A 27,637-nucleotide genomic window follows, 5' to 3' on the forward strand; every position below is an offset into this window, starting at 1 on the left:
TCAGGGGGAGCAGAGGAGGCGAGGCCTATCCAGGGGGTGCAGAGGAGGTGAGGCCTATCCAGGGGGTGCAGAGGAGGTGAGGCATGTCTTGTCCATGGGGTTAAGAGCAGGTGAGGCCTGTCCAGGGTACAGAGGAGGTGAGGCATCTCCAGTCTGGGGGTTAACAGCAGGTGATGCCTGTCGGGGGTACAGAGGAGGTGAGGCATGTCCTGTCCAGGGGGTTAAGAGCAGGTGAGGCCTCTCCAGTGGTGCAGAGGAGGTGGTGCCTGTCCTGGGCTGGGGGTGCAGAGGAGGTGAGGCATATCTGGGAGTGGTGCAGAGGAGGTGAAGCCTCTCCAGGGGGATGCAGAGTGGTTGAGGCCTGTCCAGGTGGATGCAGAAGAGGCAAGGCCTGTCCAGGGGTACAGAGGAGGGGAGGCCTGTCCAAGGGGTGCAGAGGAGGTGAGTCCTGTCCATGTGGAGGAGAGCAGATGAGGCCTGTCCAGGGGTGCAGAGGAAGTGGTGCCTGTCCTGGGGGTGCAGAGGAGGTAAGGCATATCCGGGAGGGGTGAAGAGGAGCTGAGGCATGTCCAGGTGGCAGATGGGAGGCCTGTCCTGAGGGGTGCAGAGGAGGCGAGTCCTCTCCACGGGTGCAGAAGAGGTGAGGCTTGTCCTGGTGGTGCAGAGTAGGTGAGGTCTGTCTGGGGGGTGCAGAGGAGGTGAGGCCAGGCCAGAGGGGTGAAGAGGAGGTGAGGCATGTCCAGGTGGCAGAGGAGGTGTAGCCTCTCCAGGGGGGCAGAGGAGGTGAGGCCTGTCCAGGGGGAGAAGAGGAGGAGAGGCCTGTCCAGGGGGAGAAGAGGAGGAGAGGCATGTCCAGGTGGCAGAGGAGGTGGAGCCTCTCCAGGGGGGGCAGAGGAGGTGAGGCCTGTCCAGAGGGTGTAGAGGAAGTGTGGCCTGTTCCTGGGCTGCAGAGGAGGTGAGGCCTGTCCAGGGGTTGCAGAGGAGGTGAGGCCTGTCCAGGGGTTGCAGAGGAGGTGAGACCTGTCCATGGGTTGCAGAGGAGGTGAGGCCTGTCCAGGGGTTGCAGAGGAGGTGAGGCCTGTCCAGGGGTGCAGAGGTGAGGCCTGTCCAGGGGGAGCAGAGGAGGTGAGCCCTGTCCAAGGGGTGCGGATTTCCTTATCCAAAGTGCCTATGGCTTTGGCTCCTCTTCTATTCTACAATATAAGTATTCTATTCTTTGGTAACCTGCATTATAAACAACTTTTTAGCACCCTTTAACTCTTGTTACATAACATTTATTCTTTTTTACTCATTTGTTCATTGACTCTCTGCCTCACTTTCTTATCTTCTGAATTCTTCTTGCTTCTCCCTTAGGAACCTTCTGGAGCTTCCGCTGTCAACCAAGCGGTGAAGAAATCAGGAACTGAAGTAGTCAATGGGTAAGTATTAATTCTTCTCTTTATATATTTCTTTCCTATTTACTTTAAATTGGTATTTCTCTCTAGCCTACGCCTGGCACAAAACTGCACTTTTTCTATCTAACTAGACTACAGAAAGAATGTGACTAATCTCTGAAAATCCGTTGGTGAAGTGCGTGGTTCTAAAATCAGCCGGCGCACTTCACAGCTTTTCTAGACCTCGCACTCGTTTCCAGGAACGCAGGACTAGACCGACAACTTCTACCGCGGTCCTCCCTGTTGGTAGTACAGGGGAGAATGCCCAGTTCCGCAGTATAATCACCCACAACCTTTTGCGAGCGGGTAATCTTTGCAATGCCCATTTAATGGCAGATACTGCGGGACAAAGAAGAGCTTTGATTTCTTTTTCCTGCACCATAACAGTACCCCTTCGCAAGTTTAAGCCTCCGGGCTGAGGGTTGTGAGGATTTTGCAAGTGAAAAATCTTCGTTAATCGGGGAGCATGAACATCTGAATGTTCCACCCACGACCTATCCTCTGGGCCAAAACCCTTCCAGTCTACAAGATAGAAGATTTTCTCTAGAATGGACTATGAAACTAGGATTCTTTTAACTTCAAATTCTTCTTGTCCTTTCACTAAAATAGGTTCTCTGTTTCTCAATTCTTTCAAATGGGGTGAAACCTTTTTAAGAAGAGAAACATGAAACACTTGGTGTATTTTTAGCTGTGGTGGTAGTTTTAGTTTGAAAGTCACTGGATTCACTACTTGCTCCACAGGAAATGGACCTATAAATCGGGGTTGAAACTTTTTCCTTTAAGCTTTAGGTTTCTTATGCTTAACCAAACCCATTCCCCTTTACTCAAATCTGGTTCAGGTCTTCTTTTTCATCTGCACTTTGCTTGTAGCGTTCCTTAGCTTTCATTAAGTTCTTGGTGGCAGACTTGTGTACCTTGCTAAGATGCTGTACAAAGTTTTGTGCTGCAGGCACCAACACTTTTTGAAAGGAAACCTCAGAATTCGGATGCCTTCATAATTCAAGTAGAAAGGGGGAAAACCAGTAGAGGCATTCTTAGCATTGTTATGTGCAAACTCTGCAGTCCTAAGAAGATCAAGCCACTCTCCCTCTTGATCCTAAAGAAACAGTCTGAGATACTTTTCTAACTCTTGATTTGCCCTTTCAGTTTGACCATCTGCTTGTGGATGAAACCTTGTTGGGTAACGTGTCTCAATTCCCAAACCTCTTGGGTAAGCCTTCCAACAATGGGATAGAAATTGAGATCCACGATCTGTGATCAAAACCTTTGGAATATCATGTATCTTAATAACACATTAATTGAACTGTGTGACTATATGTATTGCAGATGACTTCCCTTTCAGGGCAACAAAATGCGCCATTTTTGAGAAGGAGTCTTCCATGGGTAATACTGAACTGAATCCCTGACTAGAAAGCAATTTAACAATCAAATCCATAGTCACAGAGTGCCAGGAAAATGGAGGGGTAGGCAAAGGTCTTAATAAACCCTGAGGAGCCAGCTTATTTCTTCCATCCGTGTCAATGCGAGACATGGCATCTACCTTTCCATTAATTCTTCATTGCCGATAAGTTATTACAAAGTCATAATTGGCGAAATACAGGGACCACCTAAGTTGGCATGGTGTGAGCGTTCTGGCAGACTTCAGAAACTGAAGATTCTGGTGATCGGTGAATACCGTCACCACATATTTTGCTCTGACAAGGTAATGTCGCCATTCTTGGAAGGCATCTTTGATAGCGAGGAGTTCTTTATCTGAAATAGTATACGTTATTTCCACTGGTTGCAATTTTCTAGAGTAATATGCCACCGGATGCAACTGTTCTGTCTCTTTTTGTCCCTCTGAAAGTACCTCTCCGATTGCCTGTTCAGAAGCATCAGTCTCCAGGTAAAACGGTTGAATAGGATGCGCATGCAGCAGAATTGGTGCAGTGGTAAAACTCTGCTTCAAGAACTGGAAAGCATCTTCTGCCTCAGCAGACGTTCGAAAAGGTACTCCTTTCCGTAGCAATTTAGTAATTGGAGGTACCTTCAGGGAAAAATCTTGAATGAATCTGCGATAGAAATTTGCAAACCCGATGAAGCTCTGTATTTCTTTCACAGAGGTTGGAGGAGGCCAATTTAAGACTGCCTCAATGTTTTTAACATCCATGGTAGGACCTTCTGGAGCAATTACAAATCCCAAGAAATCCACAGGTTTCACTCCAAAAGCACATTTTTCAAGTTTTATGTAAAGCTTGCTTTCCTTCAGGCAATGCAAAACTCTTTTTACCAGTTGCTGATCTTCTTCTGATGAGGAATAAATCAAAATGTTGTTGATGTAAACAATCGTGCATTGATCAATGAACTCCTTCAGGACATCATTAATGAAGTACTGGAAGGCTGCAGGAGCGTTGCTCAAACTGTAGGGCATCACTTGGTACTCATATAATCCATACTTTGTTCGGAATGCTGTTTTCCATTCCTCTCCACTTCTCACTCAAATTAAATGGCACTCCCCATGTAAATCTAACTTCATGAAGATTTTGGCATCTTTTAGTTGATCTAGAAGAACTGAAATCGGGGGAAGAGGATAACGATTCTTTATTGTAATCTTGTTTAAGGCACGATAATCTATACACATTCTCCGATCTCCGTCACGTTTCGGAACGAAAAATAACGGTGAAGAAACGGGGGACTGTGATGGTCGTATGAACCCGTTTAAGTATTTCTGAATGAAATCTTCAGCTTCAGTAAGCGCATACATTCGGCTACAAGGAAGGTTAGATCCAGGTTCCAAATCAAATTTTGCAGTCATACCTATGATGTGGGGGCAACTTCTTTGATTCTAATTCACAGTTTGCACTTCACACACCATCATCTTTTGCTTGCATAATAAAGCTGCTGGATTTCCATCTTGCTCTTTCTGCTTTTCTCCGAAGCAACTCTCCAACCAATAACTTGGTTGTGTTCAGTTAACCAAGGCAAACCCAGGATGATTCCAAACTGCGGAGCATCGATCAAGTTAAATTGAATCTCTTCCTTCTGACCTTCAACAGAGACAAGTTCCACAACTTCTGTGTGACTGGTTATTGGGCTGGAAGATACATTTGTACCCTCAACAGCCCTAACTGCCTCACTTCTCTCTTTAGGTAATGCCTCAGACCAATTTTCGAGGCATATTTGAGGTCACAAAAGTTCCCCGTAGCACCGGAGTCCAGCATCACGGCCACTCCTGAAATAACTCGGTCTTGAAATCTTATAGTCCTCGTCAGAATAAGATGTGGAGCAGAAGATTGTAGAATATTGGCCACTTGATGAGAAATTGGAGTTGTATCCTTGTTAGCAACCACCAGCCCAACTCCTTCTACTAGTGGTGCAGAGAGTTTTCCTTCTTGAAGGTTTTTGGCTTCTTGGGACATTTCTTTACAAAATGTTCACTGATACCACAATAAAGCCATAGATTATTCTGTCAACGCTTTGCTTTCTCTTCTTTGGAAAGGGGGCCTCTAATAGTTCCAATTTGCATAGGTTCGACTCCATGTTCTTTGTCACCAGATTTAACAACCTCTGCGCTGACCCGTTCAAAGCATGGTACACTGGGCCGAAATTTGCATTGTCTTTCACATCTTCTTTCCGTTTGTCGATAGTCTATCTCAAAAACTAGATCAATCAAAGCTGAAACTTCTGTAGGGCGATTTGGGATCTGTGACACAGCATCCTTTAACCGCATCGCTGCGGCGCTGTTTCCCCCCGATGCTGACCGTTTCCGAAACGGGCGTGGTCATGACGGAACGGTTCCTTCATCAGCGCAGCTCAGCCGACGCCCATGACGGAACCGTTCCGTCATCAGCGTGGAAGGGGTTAAGTCATCTTTCAAACCCAGATAGAACAAGGCTGCCCTTTTGGCCTCCGGCCATTCAGTTTCTACAGTTTCTACAGTTTTTTAAAGTGGGCCAGGTAAGTGACAAGCTCTCGATTCCCTTGCCTCAACTCCAGTAATACATTATCCGACGATCAAAAATTCACAAAAACTCTTTCTTGAATTCCTCGAAGTTATATAAAATTGGGCAGTCTTGGGTGACCAGGGGCATTGACCACGAAGCTCCGTCTCCATTGAGATACGACAAGATGGAAGCTCTACAAGATTGTACATCTGGGAAGAGAGAGGGCCGACACATGAAGTACAATGAGCACTGAGTTAAGAAATGTGGGCCTTCATTTAAAATTTGATTACCATATTTTTCTCCCTGACTCCTATCAACTCTTGTTGAATCTCCTTAAGAATATTTCCATTTTTTTTTTAATTGAACCCTTTAGCCATTCTGCTCAGGTGAATATTGACGTGGGCACCTCACTCTGTTAAGGGTCGTGGTTACTCACAGTGCCAACACTCCCAGGAGCAGAACTATGAGATTTTCCAAATTCGGAGCAGAACTATGACATTTTCCAAATTCCACCACTGGTTTTCCCACAGCCACCAACTGAAGAGTTTACTAGTGGCCGTGTGAACCCAGCCGGGGAAAAGGGGAATGGAACAGAGAAGAGACTTCCTGACCATCTGGCTCTTCCACTCTAGTTCTTCCTTTCTGCCGTACTCCGTTTTATGCCTTTCTTACTCCCTCTTCAAGCATGAGTGGAAATCGATGTAACAGAAAAGCACACCATTACTAATTTCCTTCAATTCCTTCTCCACTTTCTTACTCTCTCACTATATATATATATATATATATATATATATATATATATGTATATATATATGTATATATATATGTATATATATATATATATATATATATATATATATATATATATATATATATATATATATATATATATATATATATTTAGATTTCCTTACCCAGAGAGCCTATGGCTTTTGCTCCTAATCTATTCTTCAATATAAGTATTTTATTCTTTGGTAACCTGCATTATAAACAACATTTTCGCACCCTTTAACTCTGTGAGTTCATTTATTCTTTTTCACTCATTCGTTCATTCACTCACTGCCTTTTATTTTTATCTTCTGAATTCTTCTTACTTCTCCCTTAGAAACCTTCTGGAGCCTCCGTCATCAACCAAGCAACGAAGAAACCAGGAACTGAAGTATTCAATGGGTAAGTGTTAATTTTTCTCTTTATATTTCTTTTTTCCTATTTACTTTAAATTAGTATTTCTCTCTAGTTCGAAATTACCGAACTAACTAACCAACACACCGAAGCGCTCGAACATGCGCCTAAGCCTGGCACAAAATTGCGCTATTTCTATCTAACTAGACTACAGAAAAACATGACTAATCTCTGAAAATCCATTGGTGCCTCGGTTCTAAAATCAACGGCGCACTTCACAGCTGGTGTAGACCTCGCGCCCGTGTCCAGGAACTCAGGACTAGACCGGCAACTTCCACCTCGGTCCTCCCTGTTGGTAGTATAGGGGAGAATGCCCGGTTCCGCGCTATAATCGCCAGCGACCTTTTGTGAGCGGGTGATCTTTGCAATGCCGGTTCAGTGGCAGATACTGCGAGACAAAGAGGAGCTTTAATTACTTTTTGATGCACCCTGACACTTGTCCAGGGGGTGCAGAAGAGGTGAGGTCTGTACTGTGCTAAGGAGGAGAGACCTGTCCTGGACTGGGGGTGCAGTGGAGGTGCGGCCTATCCAATGTAGAAGTAAACCGCAGCAAGGCCTACCAGTGCAAGGGGGTCACCCTGCTCTGCACAAAGTCCTCAGACCATAGGAAGAAGTTGGCACAGAAACTGGAAAATAGAAAAGTATAGTTTATTAACCTCCGAAGGTGGTACTACAGTCCGCACAACACACTTCAGTATTGTATGGAGTAGCACACCGAACTAAAGCACATGGCCCCTTTTATACACAAAGAGGGGGCTCAAAGAAGGAGGTACAAAACACAAGAATGAGTTTTATGTACATATATGGACATTTTAGAAGCACAATCGATGAGTGGGCGGAGTTAACGGTTCTCGAGACCTTTGAAAACACATTCCTATCTGGAACGAATTACTAACAGCTGCAGACTCTACTGGGTATGCGCTAAAACAGAAGATACTAAATATAGCCTGTTGCTGGGCAGATTTTGAGCGCAGTTAACAAGCAAGTAGGACAAAACACACGGTGAGCACATGGCAGCATATGACAGACAAAATGGGTGCCGCAAATACTAAATGGAGTCGACTGAATTGTTACGATAGTTGCCAAATACAGCATGTCTTCTGCTAATGCTTAATCTAATCGCTGTCAAATTACAACAGACGACCCTTTCAGCATTAGCTGAAGACATTCAACTTCCTGGGATAGTCTAAATATTCATCCTGTATATCAATTTTCATCATTTCACCTACTTCTTTGTCTAAAATACTTTGTACTTTCATATCTGCAGTATTTTTCCTAGCTGGTATACATAATATTGGACCACATTGCACACATATACAACATGTAAAGATTATCGCAATTATGATACATAGGACAGTCAATATTTTCCAGCCCCAAGCCGAAACTAGAGTCCAAAACCATCCCGCAAAATTCCAAGTACCATTTTCTGTATGAATTTCTGCAACAACCTTATGGAGTTTATTTATCGCATTATACACTGACGGTGTGTGATCAGGGATGAACACACAACCACTTCTACCAATGATGCAACATGCACCACCTCGGTCAGCAAGCATAACATCTAGCACCATCCTGTTCTGGAGTGCAACAACTCTAGCAATTTTCAGTTCTTCAGTAATATTTCCAAGTGCTATAGCTGCCTGATTTGTAACAGCTTCCACAACCCTAGTCAATCGTCGCACTTTCCTACTATTTAATGCAGCACCTACAAAAAAGAATAGTCCTAGATTAAAGTCCACATATTGCTGTAAACTAGTATATGTTTGATCTACATCATCTGTACTTAATGTCCTTTTATACCGATTCATAGTAATATTACTAAACAGATCTGGATTTTCAGACGTTTAAACAGATTCCTTCTTTATTTACAGAAAGTTACACTGGGACAGCAGAGGTATTTATTTCTCACCTTCATGCTTGATCCACTCGGGGCTCTAAGGTTTGGGACTTTTGACCCCGCGCCTTGAGAGCCCATCATGACCCCCAGACCAGAGCCCGCGCCTTGAGAGCCCATCATGACCCCCAGACCAGAGCCCGCGCCTTGAGAGCCCATCATGACCCCCAGACCAGAGCCCTCGCCTTGAGAGCCCATCATGACCCCCAGACCAGAGCCCGCGCCTTGAGAGCCCATCATGACCCCCAGACTAGAGCCCGCGGCTTGAGAGCCCATCATGACCCCCAGACCAGAGCCCGCGCCTTGAGAGCCCATCATGACCCCCAGACTAGAGCCCGCGGCTTCAGAGCCCATCATGACCCCCAGACCAGAGCCCGCGGCTTGAGAGCCCATCATGACCCCCAGACCAGAGCCCGCGGCTTGAGAGCCCATCATGACCCCCAGACCAGAGCCCACGCCTTGAGAGCCCATCATGACCCCCAGACCAGAGCCCGCGCCTTGAGAGCCCATCATAACCCCCAGACCAGAGCCCACGCCTTGAGAGCCCATCATGACCCCCAGACCAGAGCCCACGCCTTGAGAGCCCATCATGACCCCCAGACCAGAGCCCACGCCTTGAGAGCCCATCATGACCCCCAGACCAGAGCCCGCGCCTTGAGAGCCCATCATGACCCCCAGACCAGAGCCCGCGCCTTGAGAGCCCATCATGACCCCCAGACTAGAGCCCGCGCCTTGAGAGCCCATCATGACCCCCAGACCAGAGCCCGCGCCTTGAGAGCCCATCATGACCCCCAGACCAGAGCCCGCGCCTTGAGAGCCCATCATGACCCCCAGACCAGAGCTCACCCCTTGAGAGCCCATCATGACCCCCAGACCAGAGCCCACGCCTTGAGAGCCCATCATGACCCCCAGACCAGAGCCCGCGGCTGAAGAGCTCATCATGACCCCCAGACCAGAGCCCGCGGCTTGAGAGCCCATCATGACCCCCAGACCAGAGCCCACGCCTTGAGAGCCCATCATGACCCCCAGACCAGAGCCCACTCCTTGAGAGCCCATCATGACCCCCAGACCAGAGCCTGTGCCTTGAGAGCCCATCATGACCCCCAGACTAGAGCCCGCGCCTTGAGAGCCAATCATGTCCCCCAGACCAGAGCCCACGCCTTGAGAGCCCATCATGACCCCCAGACCAGAGCCCGCGCCTTGAGAGCCCATCATGACCCCCAGACCAGAGCCCGCGCCTTGAGAGCCAGACTAGAGCCCGCGCCTTGAGAGCCCATCATGACCCCCAGACCAGATCCCGCGCCTTGAGAGCCCATCATGACCCCCAGACTAGAGCCCGCGCCTTGAGAGCCCATCATGACCCCCAGACCAGAGCCCGCGCCTTTTGAGCCCATCATGACCCCCAGACCAGAGCCCGCGCCTTGAGAGCCCATCATGACCCCCAGACCAGAGCCCGCGCCTTGAGAGCCCATCATGACCCCCAGACTAGAGCCGGCGCCTTGAGAGCCCATCATGACCCCCAGACCAGAGCCCGCGCCTTGAGAGCCCATCATGACCCCCAGACCAGAGCCCGCGCCTTGAGAGCCCATCATGACCCCCAGACTAGAGCCCGCGCCTTGAGAGCCCATCATGACCCCCAGACCAGAGCCCGCGCCTTGAGAGCCCATCATGACCCCCAGACTAGAGTCCGCGCCTTGAGAGCCCATCATGACCCCCAGACCAGAGCCCGCGCATTGAGAGCCCATCATGACCCCCAGACCAGAGCCCGCGCCTTGAGAGCCCATCATGACCCCCAGACCAGAGCCCACGCCTTGAGAGCCCATCATGACCCCCAGACCAGAGCCCCCGGCTTGAGAGCCCATCATGACCCCCAGACCAGAGCCCACGCCTTGAGAGCCCATCATGACCCCCAGACCAGAGCCTTCGCCTTGAGAGCCCATCATGACCCCCAGACTAGAGCCCGCGCCTTGAGAGCCCATCATGACCCCCAGACTAGAGCCCACGCCTTGAGAGCCCATCATGACCCCCAGACCAGAGCCCACGCCTTGAGAGCCCATCATGACCCCCAGACCAGAGCCCATGCCTTGAGAGCCTTCATTCGGACCAAACGCACAGACACGGATTCCACACTTGAAATTACGAAGGATTTTGTGCACCAGGGCTATAAGGAGGTCATTTTGCCATTGGAGTTTTATCTAGATTCGCGCTCTCCATCGTATACTGAATCTTAGATGCTTTTTAGGGCTCGCCTGCTGTGTGCACACAGCTGGCGAAGCTCTATAGGGGCTTAAACAGCGTTTACCCAAGCACGATTCCACTGGCGATTTCACAGAGTGCATGTGCTTTTTAGGTCATTGCGCAAGCGCAAGCCCTAAAAAGCGCGTGCACAATGCCACCAGCCGCCTGCCTGCCTGCCTCGCATTACCACATCAAAGGCAGCCCAGCCCCCCTCCCACAAGCTTCTCAGCGTGTGCTCTGCCTCAGGCCGGCATTTCTCCTCCCCATATTATTCACTGCACGGCCTGCTGCTCCCCATGCGTCTCGTCACCCTTCCTCCCTTGTAATTATTATCTTCACTTTTGGCCTTGACTCGCATCCCGGCGCAGCGAAGGCATAGGTATTCATGTTTTATTCATTATTAAAAATCCAAATGTAATTCATGGTACTCTTTTCGCTCCCAAGCTGAGTGGTCGCTCCCCTGCCTCCCTGGCGAACTGTGGTATCGTTGTTCCGCTTTATCTCGATTAACTGCCTCCTATTGTTGCCTGCAGTCTGCCCTGCTTGCCGCTTTACTTAATTGCATTTTTAAAGCGCTATTGTAATTTTATCAGTATTTGCGCATTTCGCCCCAAGCGCTCCGCTCCGCTGCCATTTTGGTTGTTGTGGTCGCCCTCTGGAGCCCGCCCCGCCTCCCAGCTGAGACGCCCTCGCCCCTCCCCCTCCACTATCCATATATGACAGTTGTTCCCGCGCGCAGCGTTCACGCTACGATCACACCTCAGATTCCCGACCCCAACAACCTACAATGCATCCTGCTCAACACCCGATCGGTCCACAGGCACGCCATTGACCTATGGAACCTACTAGACACCATCTCTCCAGACGTCGCCTTCCTAACAGAAACATGGATGAACGCTTCCTCCGCCCCAGACATCACCATCGCCATCCCTGAAGACTATAAGATCACACGCAAGGACCGCACCGGCCACACAGGAGGAGGAATCGCTATCGTCCATAAAAAATCAATCCGCATCTCAACCAGCTCTGACGCCAACCTCGCCAACTCCGAACACCTTCACTTCCAGATCCACATCGACCCCAAGACCACACTCAGAGGCACCCTCCTCTACAGACCACCAGGACCCCTCGCAAAATTCAGTGAAGACATCACGGACTTCATCACTCCACACGCGCTCCCCTCCAAAGACTACATCCTTCTGGGAGACCTCAACTTCCACCTTGAAAAGATCAACGACCGCAACACCACCACCCTCTTGGACAACCTCGCCAACCTCGGACTTAAACAACTGGTCACTTCCCCAACCCACATCGCAGGTCACACACTCGACCCCATCTTCACCTCCAGCAATCATGTCTCCTTCAGCCACACTACGGATCTCCTCTGGACTGACCACAGCTGCGTTCACTTCACCTACAACAAGCCAAAACCCAACAACCACCTCCAACCAACTCTGCAAAGAAACTGGAACAAAATCACCATCGACCAGATCTCCTCATCGCTCCTTTTAAACACCCCAGCCCACTCTTCTAACCTAGACCAAGCCGCCGCCAACTTCACCCTATGGTTATCCAACACCGCCGACACCTTAGCACCACTGAAAAAACGTCAAAACAAACCTGGCAACATGAAGGCCTCATGGTTCAACGATGATCTTAAAAAGTCCAAGAAACTCAGCCGCTCCCTTGAAAAGGTCTGGAAAAAAGACCCAACCGCTAGCACCAAGGACGCCTTCAAAAACGCCACCGCACACACCACCAACTAATCCGAAAGTTCAAGAAAACAGCATTCAAGGATCGACTTGACAACAACGCCCACAACAGCAAGGAACTTTTCAACATCGTCAAGGAATTTACCAATCCCTCGGCCAACTCCAACGACATCACACCCTCTCAAGCCCTCTGCGACTCCCTAGCCTCATTCTTCCACAACAAAATTGCTGACATCCACAACAGCTTCGACAACCAACCCGGAGACCAACCCACCCAACCATATGCTGAACATTCTACCCCCTTGAACACCCTCAACGAGTGGAACCCAATCTCCACTGAGGACACCATCCGCCTGATGAACTCCATCCACTCAGGATCCCCCACAGACCCATGTCCTCACCACATCTTCAACAAAGCAGACTCCGTCATAGCACCGCACCTCCGAGATGTCATCAACTGCTCCTTCAACTCCGCCACCTTCCCGGAAAGCTGGAAACACGCTGAACTCACCGCCCTTCTGAAAAAACCCACAGCGGACCCCACCGAACTCAAAAATTACCGCCCCATCTCGCTCCTTCCATTCCCGGCCAAAGTAATCGAGAAAGCTGTCAACAACCAGCTCGCCGCTTTCCTCGAAGCCAACAAATCCCTCGACTCCTCACAGTCCGGCTTCCGAGCAAAACACAGCACTGAAACCGCCCTCATCGCAGCAACAGACGACATTCGAACTCTACTGGACAATGGAGACACAGTCGCCCTCATCCTCCTCGACCTCTCTGCAGCCTTCGACACAGTCTGCCACAATACCCTTTTACAACGCCTCAGAAACATCGGAATACAAGGGAAAGCACTGGAATGGATCACCTCGTTCCTCTCCGGAAGAACCCAGAAAGTCCGCCTCCCACCATTCAAGTCAGAGGCCACTGAAGTCATCTGCGGCGTACCACAAGGATCTTCACTCAGCCCCACCCTTTTCAACGTATACATGAGCCCCCTCGCGGCCATCGCCCGCCAACACAACCTCAACATCATCTCTTACGCGGATGACACTCAACTGATCCTTTCTCTCACCAATGACCCCAGCACCGCCAAAACTAACCTACACGAAGGAATGAAAGAAGTTGCGGAATGGATGAAACACAGCCGTCTGAAACTGAACTCAGATAAAACAGAAGTCCTCATCTTAGGTACATCCCTCTCTGCATGGGACGACTCTTGGTGGCCGGAAGCCCTTGGAAAAGCACCCATCCCGACAGACCACGCACGGAACCTAGGCGTTATCCTGGACTCTTCACTCTCAATGAACAGACAAGTCAGCGCCGTATCCTCATCCTGCTTCAACATTCTCCGCATGCTCAAAAAAACATTTCGCTGGATCCCCACCGAAACCAGAAAAACAGTCACCCATGCTCTGGTCACGAGCCGACTGGACTACGGAAACACCCTCTACGCAGGTACTACCGCTAAACTCCAGAAGAAACTCCAACGAATCCAAAACGCCTCAGCCAGGATCATATTAGACATCCCGCGCAACGAACACATCTCTGGCCACCTGAAAGACCTCCACTGGCTACCCGTCAATAAGAGGATCACTTTCCGACTGCTAACCCATGCACACAAATCACTCTACGGCATCGGACCAGAATGCCTCAACTCACGACTGTCCTTCTACACCCCCTCCCGCCAACTACCCTCCTCCAGCCAAGCCCTCGCCACTGTACCTCGCATCATCAAGACCACCATGGGAGGCAGATCCTTCTCATACCTGGCTGCTAAAACATGGAACTCACTCCCCACTTACCTTCGCCTTACCCAGAACCACCTAGCATTCAGAAAGCACCTTAAAACGTGGATATTTGACAAGTAATCCTCCTCCCCTCCCTAAGCGCCTTGAGACCCTCTGGGTATGTAGTGCGCTATATAAATTCTCTGAATTGACTTGACTTTGAAGGGTAGCGAGTGTATGTATTTCTGCCCTTATCGGGCCCAGATTTCGCTGTCCGTTTTGGCTGTAGTGAGCATGTGCTGGCCGTGTGAAAGCTTGAACTTGTTTTCTAGGGCCCACTTCTTCTTAATGAAGTAAACTGACCGCGTAGAACTAGACATTCCCTTCCAGCTGCTTGTTTGTTGCGTGTTTCAAAGCGGAATGAGCTTTAAAGCTTTTAGCATTCCCTATGTTGCTGTTTAAATGAGAATAGGTTTGCCACCATCTCCTCACACTTCACTGTTGCAGTGTCGTGAATTGGTCCAGTCCTTGTATGGGAATCTGTTCCCACAGCCAACATTTTCGGGCATGTTATATTTAAAAAAAAATCTATTTTACCATATTTAGTTTTTCGAAATCCTGGAAATTAAATTCTTGTCCCCTGTCTGAATAAATTAAAAATGTGTTGGGCTCCATAGTGTTAGTGGTATTTCCTGGCATTGTAGTAATGCCTGTTCATTATGGCAGTACCAGTCACTACTCTTCCCTCCCTTGAGAATGGGAAATTACCCCAGGACTGCAAAAAAATGTGGCAAAAATGGACCGGTTCGAACATTGGGATAAAGAAGGAAATCGATTGTAATTGTTTAAATGAAAGTCAGATTAAAAGCGGCCATTTACTTGCTATCACTGCTAAAATTGTAAATAGAAAAAATGTGCAAGGGCAGTGCATTTGGCTATAATTATGCTTTAGTTCAGAGGTAGGAGCCATGGTGGTAGGCTGGAAGTGTGGAGGGAAGACACATAATCTGAAAAAAGAAGCTCTGTAACAATCATCCCTTGCCCAGGCATGCAGTCCCGCACTAGATATGTGATGACTACCGCATTGTACAAGCTCTTTGCGATGAATGAAGTGTGAGAGACACCTTTTTTATTTATTTACTTTGTGTTTATTTATTTATTTATTTTTAGCAGAAAAAAATTCTTCCGTCACTTCTGTCACAAAGTCCGTGTCAGCAAGAGCTACAGCGCGTCGAGTGGAACAAACTCCAGCGAAGGGTAGGCCATTCTGGATGCTTTGACACATTTTACCCTGTGTTATTGTTTTATTGGGGCTGGAACCGCTGCGGAATATGCACAACAGAGCATGTTTGTTCAACGCCCGTGAACAATTGTCAGCAAGCATCCAAGCGCGGTTGCTATATCTTAGAGGCGTTAGCTACGAAAAGAGGACTGCCCCTGCCTGGACCGTCCTCGCTCTGATAATGCATCAACTATAAACGTATCCATGCATCCATTCACACACCCATTCACATTTGCATCCATCCATGTGTGCATCCATCCACCATCACCTCCAAATCCACCTCCACATGCACCACCACATGCAACACCACATCCACCACCACATCCACCACCACATCCACCACCACATCCACCACCACATCCACCACCACATCCACCACCACATCCACATCCAAAGCCATATCCACCGCCACAGCCACATCCACCACACCCACCACCACCACATCCACCACACCCACCACCACTACATCCACCACCCCATCCACCACCACCACTGCATCCACCACCACCGCATCCACCATCACCACATCCACCGCATCCACCACCACCACATCCACCGCCACATCCACCACCACGTCCACCACACCCACCACACCCACCACCACTACATCCACCACCCCATCCACCACCACCACTGCATCCACCACCACCACATCCACCATCACCACATCCACCGCATCCACCACCACCACATCCACCGCATCCACCACCACATCCACCACCACATCCACCACCGCATCCACCACCACATCCACCACCACATCCATAAACACCACATCCACCAACACCACCACATCCACCACCACCACCACCTCCAAATCCACCTCCACATGCACCGCCACATCCACCGCCACATCCACCACCACATCCACCACACCCACCACCACCACACCCACCACCACTACATCCACCACCCCATCCACCACCACCACTGCATCCACCACCACCACATCCACCATCACCACATCCACCACATCCACATCCACCACCACATCCATCAACACCACATCCACCAACACCACATCCACCAACACCACCACATCCACCACCACCTCCAAATCCACCTCCACATGCACCACCACATCCACCACCACATCCACCGCCACATCCACCGCCACATCCACCGCCACATCCACAGCCACATCCACCACACCCACCACCACCACATCCACCACCACATCCACCACCACATCCACCATCACCACCACATCCACCACCCCATCCACCACCACCACCGCATCCACCACCACATCATCCACCACCACCGCATCCACCACCACATCCACCATCACATCCACCACCACCACATCCACCGCCACATCCACCACCACCACATCCACCACATACACCACCACCGCATCCACCACCACCGCATCCACCACCACCACCACATCCACTACAACCACCACCCCATCCACCACCACCGCATCCACCACCATCCACCATCATCACATCCACCACCACCACATCCACCACCCCATCCACCACGACCACCGCATCCACCGCCACCACTGCATCCACCATCACCACATCCACCGCACCCACCACCACCGCATCCACCACCACATCCACCATCAACACCACATCCACCATCACCACCACATCCACCATCACCTCCACATCCACCATGACATCCACTGCCACATCCACCACCACCGCATCCCCCTCCACCGCATCCACCATCATCACATCCACCGCATCCACCACCACCACATCCACCACCACATCCACATCCACCGCCACATCCACCGCCACATCCACAGCCACATCCACCGCCACATCCACCACCACATCCACCACCCCCACCACCACCACCACATCCACCACCACCACATCCACCACATCCACCACACCCACCACCACTACATCCACCACCCCATCCATCACCACCACTGCATCCACCACCGCATCCACCATCACCACATCCACCGCATCCACCACCACCACATCCACCACCACATCCACCAACACCACATCGACCAACACCACCACATCCACCACCACCACCTCCAAATCCACCTCCACATCCACCGCCACATCCACCGCCACATCCACCACCACATCCACCACACCCACCACCACTACCACATCCACCACACCCACCACCACTACCACATCCACCACACCCACCACCACTACATCCACCACCCCATCCACCACCACCACTGCATCCACCACCACCGCATCCACCATCACCACATCCACCGCATCCACCACCACATCCACCACCACATCCACCAACACCACATCCACCAACACCACCACATCCACCACCACCACCACATCCACCACCACCACATCCACCACATCCACCACACCCACCACCACTACATCCACCACCCCATCCATCACCACCACTGCATCCACCACCGCATCCACCATCACCACATCCACCGCATCCACCACCACCACATCCACCACCACATCCACCAACACCACATCGACCAACACCACCACATCCACCACCACCACCTCCAAATCCACCTCCACATCCACCGCCACATCCACCGCCACATCCACCACCACATCCACCACACCCACCACCACTACCACATCCACCACACCCACCACCACTACCACATCCACCACACCCACCACCACTACATCCACCACCCCATCCACCACCACCACTGCATCCACCACCACCGCATCCACCATCACCACATCCACCGCATCCACCACCACATCCACCACCACATCCACCACCACATCCACCAACACCACATCCACCAACACCACCACATACACCACCACCACCACTTCCAAATCCACCTCCACATGCACCACCACATCCACCACCACATCCACCGCCACATCCACCGCCACATCCACCGCCACATCCACCGCCACATCCACCGCCACATCCACCGCCACATCCACCGCCACATCCACCGCCACATCCACCGCCACATCCACAGCCACATCCACAGCCACATCCACATCCACCACACCCACCACCACCACATCCACCACACCCACCACCACTACATCCATCACCCCCTCCACCACCACCACCACCCCATCCACCACCACCACCCCATCCGCCACCACCACCCCATCCGCCACCACCACCCCATCCGCCATCACCACCCCATCCACCATCACCACCCCATCCACCATCACCACTGCATCCACCACCACCACCGCATCCACCACCACATCCACCATCACCACCACATCCACCACCACATCCACCATCACCTCCACATCCACCATGACATCCACCGCCACATCCACTGCATCCACCACCGCCACATCCACCACCACATCCACCCCCACATCCACCCCCACATCCACCACCACATCCACCACCACATCCACCACCACATCCAACACATTCACCACCACTTCCACCACCACCGCATCCACCACCACCACATCCACCACCACATCCATCACCACATCCACCACCACATCCACCACCACATCCACCACCACATCCACCACCACATCCACCACCACATCCACCACCACATCCACCACCTCCACCACATCCACCACCACCACATCCACCACATCCACCATCTCCACATCCACCACCACCACCACATCCACCCCCACATCCACCACCATCACCACCACATCCACCACCATCACCACCACATCCACCATCACCACCACATCCACCCCCACATCCAACACCACCATATCCCCCAGATCCACCACCACCACATCTATATATGTGTGTGTGTGTGTGTCTGGCTCTGTGTGTGTGTAGGTGCAAATGCAATGTTCTTGGATTTTCGTCACAATAAAATACACTGAACATAATCTTCACAAAAGTTATTTACAAACGTTTAAGCTATTGCCATTATAAATTACAATAACTTTTATTTAAGTATTAATTATTTACAAAATTAAAAGCCATTGTTATTTGTAATATCAATACATCTAAGTCACGTAAATACAAAACATGTTGCATTACAAATGCTATAGGTGTCACATTTGCAAAAGTTATAACTATTGGCATTGTAAATGACAAAGCTATTAATTTAGCTATTTGAAAAAATAACACATAAATAAAAAAAATTTCATTTATAAGACCAATAGCTCAAACTTTCCAAATGCGAGCCCTATTGCATTTCCAATGCTTGTTTTACATGTATCTTCTCAACAAGGTTATGTTACTATTGTCTGTATACCTAACATAGACAATCCCCTTAGTTTATATGCGCTGTGGCCGTATTTCATTTTACAAAAAATAATACCAATGACTGAGAAGGATGTGACTTCTATTTAGATCATGGTTCTCTACCTTTATTTTTTACACAGCCTTGAGAAAGTCGCAGGATCACACCCTGTAGCGCCGAAACGTGTTGGTTGTGCCCGAGAACACCAGAATAAAACACGAACAAGACAAAAGAAAGAAAGAATTGTGTATATTCTGTGACTCATTTACTGTACTTGTTTTTAACTTGGAGGGAAACCACATCTTACTTAAATACGTGTGCTGGGGAGTTGATTTTCACAGAGGTGCAGAGGAGGTGAGGCCTGTCCCGCGGGGGTGCAGAGGAGGTGAGGCCTGTCCCGCGGGGGTGCAGAGGAGGTGAGGCCTGTTCAGGGGTGCAGAGGATGAGAGGCCTGTCCAGGGATGCTGAGGAGGTGAGGCCTGTCCAGGGTTCCAGAGGAGGAGAGGCCTGTCCAGGGGTGCAGAGGATGAGATGCCTGTCCAGGGGTGCAGAGAAGGAGAGGCCTGTCCAGGGGTGCAGAGGAGGAGATGCCTGTCCAGGGGTGCAGAGGAGTAGAGGCCTGTCCATGGGGTGCAGAGGAGGGGAGGCCTGTCCAGGGGTGCAGAGGAGGGGAGGCCTGTCCATGGGGTGCAGAGGAGGGGAGGTCTGTCCAGGGGTGCAGAGGAGGCGAGGACTGTCCAGGGGTGCAGAGGAGGTGAGGCCTGTCCAAGGGGCAGAGGAGGTGAGGCCTGTTCAGGGGTGCAGAGGAGGTCAGGCCTGTCCGGGGGGCAGAGGAGGTGAGGCCTGTCCAGGGGTGCAGAGGAGGTGGGGCCTGTCCAAGGGGCTGCAGAGGAGGTGAGGCCTGTCCAGGGGTTCAGAGGAGGCGAGGCCAGTCCAGAGTGGTGAAGAGGAGGTGAGGTCTGTCCAGGGGGAGAAGAGGAAGGGAGGCATGTCCAGGTGGCAGAGGAGGTGTGGCTTGTCCAGGGGGAGAAGAGGAAGGGAGGCATGTCCAGGTGGCAGAGGAGGTGTGGCTTGTCCAGGGGGCTGCAGATGAGGTGAGGCCTGTCCAAAGGGGTGCAGAGGAGGTGAGGCCTGTCCAGGGGGTGCAGAGGAGGTGAGGCCTGTCCAGGGGGGTGCAGAGGAGGTGAGGCCTGTCCAGGGGGGTGCAGAGGAGGTGAGGCCTGTCCATGGGGTGCAGAGGAGGTGAGGCCTGTCCATGGGGTGCAGAGGAAGTGAGGCCTGTCCAGGGGTGCACAGGAGGTGAGTTCTGTCCTAGGGGTGCGGAGGAGTTGAGTTCTGTCCATGGGAAGGAGAACAGGTGAGGCCTGTCCAGGGGTGCAGAGGAGGGGAGGCCTGTCCAGGTGGTGCAGAGGAGGGGAGGCCTGTCCAGGTGGTGCAGAGGAGGGGAGGCCTGTCCAGGGGTGCAGAGGAGGGGAGGCCTGTCCAGGGGTACAGAGGAGGTGAGGCGTGTTCAGGGGTTGCAGAGGAGGTGAGGCTTGTCCGGGGGGTGTACAGAGGATTTGAAGCTTGTCCAAAGGGTGCAAAGGAGGTGAGTCCTGTCCATGGGGACGAGAGCAGGCGAGACCTGTCCAGGGGGAGAAGAGGAGGTGAGGCATGTGCAGGGTAGCAGAGGAGGTGAGGCTTGCCCTGGGGGGCAAGGAGGGTGTGCAGAGGAGGTGAGGCTTGTCCCGGGGTTTGCAGACGAGGCGAAGCCTGTCCAGGGGTGCAGGGGAGGCCAGGCATGCACAGGGGGTGCAGAGGAGGTGAGGCATGTCCAGGGGTGCAGAGGAGGTCAGGCATGCACAGGGGGTGCAGAGGAGGTGAGCCCTGTCCAGGGGGTGCAGAGGAGATGAGGCATGTCCTGTCCAGGGGGTTAGGAGCAGGTGAGGCCTGTTCAGGGGTGCAGAGGAGGTGGTGCCTGTCCTGGCGGTGCAGAGGAGGTGAGGCATATCCGGGAGGGGTGCAGAGAAGGTGAGGCCTGTCCAGGGGGTACAGAGGAGGTGAGGCTTGTACACAGGGTGCAAAGGAGGTGAGGCATGTCCTTTTCGTGGGGGTTGCAAAGGAGGTGAGGCCTGTCCAAGGGGTGCAGAGGAGGCGAGGCCTGTCCAGGGGTAGGAAAGGAGGGGAGACTTGTCCAGGGGGAGCAGAGGCGGTGAAGAGCAGGTGAGGCCTGTCCAAGGGGTGCAGAGGAGGTGAGGCCTGTCCAGGGGTAGGAAAGGAAGTGAGGCCTGTCCAGGGTGAGCAGAGGAGGTGAGGCCTGTACAGGGGTAGCAGAGGAGATGAGGCCTGTCCAGGGTGCAGAGGAGGTGAGGCCTGTCCAGGGGTGCAGAGGAGGTGAGGCCTGTCCAAGGGGTGCTGAGGAGTTGAGTCCTGTCCATGGGAAGGAGAGCAGGTGAGGCCTGTCCAGGGGTGCAGAGGTGAGGCCTGTCCAGGGGTGCAGAGGAGGGGAGGCCTGTCCAGGGGTACAGAGGAGGTGAGGCATGTCCAGGGGTTGCAGAGGAGGTGAGACTTGTCCGGGGGGTGTACAGTGGATTTGAAGCTTGTCCAAAGGGTGCAAAGGAGGTGAGTCCTGTCCATAGGGAGGAGAGCAGGCGAGACCTGTCCATGGGGAGAAGAGGAGGTGAGGCATGTGCAGGGTAGCAGAGGAGGCGAGGCTTGCCCTGGGGGGTGAGGGGGGTGTGCAGAGGAGGTGAGGCTTGTCCCGGGAGTTGCAGACGAGGTGAGACCTGTCCAGGGGTGCAGGGGAGGCCAGGCATGCACAGGGGGTGCAGAGAAGGTGAGGCATGTCCAGGGGTGCAGAGGAGGTCAGGGGGTGCAGAGGAGGTGAGCCCTGTCCAGGGGGTGCAGAGGAGATGAGGCATGTCCTGTCCGGGGGGTTAGGAGCAGGTGAAGCCTTTCCAGGGGTGCAGAGGAGGTGGTGCCTGTCCTGGGGTGCCGAGGAGGTGAGGCATATCCGGGAGGGGTGCAGAGAAGGTGAGGCCTGTCCAGGGGGTACAGAAGAGGTGAGGCTTGTACAAAGGGTGCAAAGGAGGTGAGGCATGTCCTTTCACATGGGGGTTGCAAAGGAGGTGAGGCCTGTCCAAGGGGTGCAGAGGAGGCGAGGCCTGTCAAGGGGTAGGAAAGGAGGTGAGACTTGTCCAGGGGGAGCAGAGGCAGTGAAGAGCAGGTGAGGCCTGTCCAAGGGGTGCAGAGGAGGTGAGGCCTGTCCAGGGGTAGGGAAGGAAGTGAGACTTGTCCAGGGGAGCAAAAAAGGTGAGGCCTGTCCAGGGGGAGCAGAGGTGGTGAGGCCTGTACAGGGGTAGCAGAGGAGATGAGGCCTGTCCAGGGTGCAGAGGAGGTGAGGCCTGTCCAGGGGTGCAGAGGAGGTGAGGCCTGACCCGAGGGGGTACAGAGAAGGTATGGCCTGTCCAGGGGTGCAGAGGAGGTGAGCCCTGTCCTGAGTGGTGCAGAGGAGATGCCTGTTCAGGGGGAGCAGAGGAGGCGAGGCCTATCCAGGGGGTGCAGAGGAGGTAAGGCCTATCCAGGGGGTGCAGAGGAGGTGAGGCATGTCTTGTCCATGGGGTTAAGAGCAGGTGAGGCCTGTCCAGGGTACAGAGGAGGTGAGGCATCTCCAGTCTGGGGGTTAACAGCAGGTGATGCCTGTCGGGGGTACAGAGGAGGTGAGGCTTGTCCTGTCCAGGGGGTTAAGAGCAGGTGAGGCCTGTCCAGTGGTGCAGAGGAGGTGGTGCCTGTCCTGGGCTGGGGGTGCAGAGGAGGTGAGGCATATCTGGGAGTGGTGCAGAGGAGGTGAAGCCTCTCCAGGGGGATGCAGAGTGGTTGAGGCCTGTCCAGGTGGATGCACGAGAGGCAAGGCCTGTCCAGGGGTACTGAGGAGGGGAGGCCTGTCCAAGGGGTGCAGAGGAGGTGAGTCCTGTCCATGGGGAGGAGAGCAGATGAGGCCTGTCCAGGGGTGCAGAGGACGTGGTGCCTGTCCTGGGGGTGCAGAGGAGGTAAGGCATATCCGGGAGGGGTGAAGAGGAGCTGAGGCATGTCCAGGTGGCAGATGGGAGGCCTGTCCTGAGGGGTGCAGAGGAGGCGAGTCCTCTCCACGGGTGCAGAAGAGGTGAGGCTTGTCCTGGTGGTGCAGAGTAGGTGAGGTCTGTCTAGGGGGTGCAGAGGAGGTGAGGCCAGGCCAGAGGGGTGAAGAGGAGGTGAGGCATGTCCAGGTGGCAGAGGAGGTGTAGCCTCTCCAGGGGGGCAGAGGAGGTGAGGCCTGTCCAGGGGGAGAAGAGGAGGAGAGGCATGTCCAGGTGGCAGAGGAGGTGGAGCCTCTCAAGGGGGGGGGGGCGAGGAGGTGAGGCCTGTCCAGAGGGTGTAGAGCAGAGGTCTTCAAACTTTTGGATGCCGAGATCCCCCTGTCAACATTTTCAAACGTAAGGACCCCCTCCTGACAAAAATTTCTAAACCTCTAGGTTATGAGGAAGGTGAGGACCAAATTATGCGACTGGTTTGACTAAATTGTGTGAGTAGAAAATGTAAATAATGTTCTGTGAAGCTGCGTATTTTGGGGTAGCATTGCTTTATTATTTAGAATTTTTTAAACACAGTAATACTGAGGAAAGATTTCACCCCATCAGTACCAGTTTATAACCAAAATACAGCAATTAACATCAAAAAGATGTCTAGTCAACCTCTGTGAAGGGCCTCCAAATCCGCAGGAATACGCGCTGCCACATTAGAAGCTCACCTGGCCATGGCCGGGAGCAGCAAGGGTGCATTCAAACCGTGGCGGTCTTGTGCAGAGTTAAGGAGTTTACCCATGCCCCTTTCCTCTCACCCCCTTCCTTCCATCCCTCTCTTCTCTCCTCTCTCAACCCAGGATCCCTCTCTCACAGTGCAGGCAGATGGTTATTAGCCCCAGGACACCTTTTGGTAACAGTAGCGCACTACAAATGTAAATAATAGGCAGAAGCAGGGGATCCAGTAGACCCGAACTTCGGGGGCACGGGGGGTTAACACTCCCAGCCAGGGCTTGTCGAAGCACTGGTTGCACACGGTCAAAAGTCTTTCCACCTTCTCCATGAATTTCCTCACTACCACTCACCAACAATACACCTCATCTCTCTATAGCACCTGCCTGACAAACATTTCATTTTTTTATAGCGTTACTCATAGTTTACTCACACTCAATTCTGTGATGTGCATGGTACATCTTCTTTGTACCAGGCACTTTAACCTTCTGCACTGTGTGGGTGACAAGAGTGCCCATGTGACTGCATGGTGAGCAATGCAACAGTGTGAGAGTAGGGTAAAAGGAGTGACTGCAGGGTGAGTGAGGTGACCATATGAATTTGAGTTTGGCTGTAAGTGCAGAGTGGGACGAATTAGTGCATGGTTAGTGATGGCCTTGTTTGAGTGAGCTACAGATTGAGTAGTAAGGGGTGGGGGGGACAGGTGAGTGGAGTGTAACATGAGTGCAGGGTGAGAAGTGTGCTCGTGTGACTGCAGGGTGAGGTACAGAGTGAACAATGTAAGCGAATTTTTAGTGCAAAGTGATCAGTGTGAGAGCAGGGTGAGCGGGTGAATGGTGTGAGTGCACGGTGATCACTGTGAGTACATTATGATCACTGAGAGTTCAGGGTGAGCGGGTGAATGGTGTGAGTGCATGGTGATTGGTGTGAGTGCATGGTGATCAGTGTGTGTGCATGGTGATCAGTGTGAATGCATGGTGATCAGTGTGAGTGCATTATGATCACTGAGAGTGCAGGGTGAGCGGGTGAATGGTGTGAGTGCATGGTGATTGGTGTGAGTGCAGGGTGAGCGGGTGAATGATGTGAGTGCATTGTGATCAGTGTGAGTGCATTGTGATCAGTGTGAGTGCATGGTGATCAGTGTGAGTGCATTGTGATCAGTTTGAGTGCATGGTGATCAGTGTGAGTGCATGGTGATCAGTGTGAGTGCATGGTGATCAGTGTGAGTGCATTGTGATCACTGTAGGTGCAGGGTGAGTGGGTGAATGTTGTGGGTGAATGTTGTGAGTGCATGGTGTGAGTGCATGGTGATCAGTGTGAGTGCACTGTGATCAGTGTGAGTGCACTGTGATCAGTGTGAGTGCACTGTGATCAGTGTGAGTGCACTGTGATCAGTGTGAGTGCACTGTGATCACTGTGAGTGCAGGGTGAACGGGTGAATGGTGCGAGTGCATGGTGATTGGTGTGAGTGCATGGTGATCAGTGTGAGTGCATGGTGATCAGTGTGAGTGCAGGGTGAACGTGAAAGTGAAGGCGAGAATGAGAAGTGAGTAGTCTGAAAGCAGGGGCATTCCCAGAAACTTGAAGCGTAGGGTTTCAGATATAATTTAAACTATTGCTATAATGGCATTAATCAGGGTTCGAGGGTGGAGGAAATAAATAATGTGCTGATCCTGCAACAAACTTCCAGTCTAATGATTAGGGTTACCAGCTCATTATTTTGATGGCCCAGAAAGAAGCAGTCACCAAAAGCTGTATTTTTTGCACTTATCTGTGAATACGTAGAACAGCAAATATAAATGGAAAGCACTTTTAATTGTGTTCTAGGGATGCCTCAATGATCAATGACTAATAATTAAAGAGAATAAAACCAGAAAAGTCACATAACTAATTGATACATACTTTTTTATTTATAACTCAATTTAGTGTCAAGAGCAGGTCTTTGCAGGATCTTTAAACAACACATAGCAGGCATGTTTCTTTTGGCAATACAACTTTATATTCTCACACTACAGCAGTAAGTATTAAAATACAAATGTAAGGAATAGGCAGAGTGGGGGCCCAGGGGGTACTGAAACCATAAAAAAAACGAAGCGTTGGTAATCAGTTAACAAAGGCATGTAAATATGCTAATGGTCGTAAATGACCTGTTAAAAACTCGGGCCGAAGATAAGACTCCAGACACTGCCCAGCCAAGGCCCCAGGAGCGAGCTGCATTGCAGCAGCCCGGGCTGAGCCACAGGATGGGGGAGGAGGGGGGCTGAAGCCCTGGAGGCCAGGGCAGAAGTGACACTGTGAAGGCGCGACCCCCTTTGCATCGCTCCATGGCCCCCCTGGGGGTCGCGCCCCACAGTTTGAAGACCCCTGGTGTAGAGGAAGTGTGGCCTGTTCCTGGGCTGCAGAGGAGGTGAGGCCTGTCCAGGGGTTGCAGAGGAGGTGAGGCCTGTCCAGGGGTTGCAGAGGAGGTGAGGCCTGTCCATGGGTTGCAGAGGAGGTGAGGCCTGTCCAGGGGTTGCAGAGGAGGTGAGGCCTGTCCAGGGGTGCAGAGGTGAGGCCTGTCCAGGGGGAGCAGAGGAGGTGAGCCCTGGCCAAGGGGTGCGGATTTCCTTATCCAAAGTGCCTATGGCTTTGGCTCCTCTTCTATTCTACGATATAAGTATTCTATTCTTTGGTAACCTGCATTATAAACAACTTTTTAGCACCCTTTAACTCTTGTTACATAACATTTATTCTTTTTTACTCATTTGTTCATTGACTCTCTGCCTCACTTTCTTATCTTCTGAATTCTTCTTACTTCTCCCTTAGGAACCTTCTGGAGCTTCCGCTGTCAACCAAGCGACGAAGAAATCAGGAACTGAAGTTGTCAATGGGTAAGTATTAATTCTTCTCTTTATATATTTCTTTCCTATTTACTTTAAATTTGTATTTCTCTCTAGCCTACGCCTGGCACAAAACTGCACTTTTTCTATCTAACTAGACTAAAGAAAGAACGTGACTAATCTCTGAAAATACGTTGGTGAAGTGCGTGGTTCTAAAATCAGCCGGCGCACTTAACAGCTTTTCTAGACCTCGCACTCGTTTCCAGGAACGCAGGACTAGACCGACAACTTCTACCGCGGTCCTCCCTGTTGGTAGTACAGGGGAGAATGCCCAGTTCCGCAGAATAATCACCAACAACCTTTTGCGAGCGGGTAATCTTTGCAATGCTCATTTAATGGCAGATACTGCGGGACAAAGAAGAGCTTTGATTTCTTTTTCCTGCACCATAACAGTACCCCTTCGCAAGTTTAAGCCTCCGGGCTAAGGTTTGTGAGGATTTTGCAAGTGAAAAATCTTCGTTTAGTCGGG

General features: G+C 51.6%; 1 protein-coding gene across 1 annotated transcript in view; it reads left to right on the forward strand.

Annotated features, from left to right (window-relative positions):
* The window catches only part of LOC147737074 (uncharacterized), a 127,359-nt gene that overhangs the window by 12,721 nt on the left and 87,001 nt on the right, over positions 1–27,637 (forward strand). The window contains exons 2-5 of the mRNA XM_086962834.1: positions 1,354–1,418; positions 6,462–6,526; positions 15,280–15,366; positions 27,095–27,159. The gene's annotated coding sequence lies outside the window, so the exon portion shown is untranslated. The remainder of the gene's footprint in view (positions 1–1,353; positions 1,419–6,461; positions 6,527–15,279; positions 15,367–27,094; positions 27,160–27,637) is intronic.

Source organism: Lissotriton vulgaris, chromosome 1_1, assembly GCF_964263255.1.
Source record: "Lissotriton vulgaris chromosome 1_1, aLisVul1.2, whole genome shotgun sequence".
Lineage (NCBI taxonomy): Eukaryota > Metazoa > Chordata > Amphibia > Caudata > Salamandridae > Lissotriton > Lissotriton vulgaris.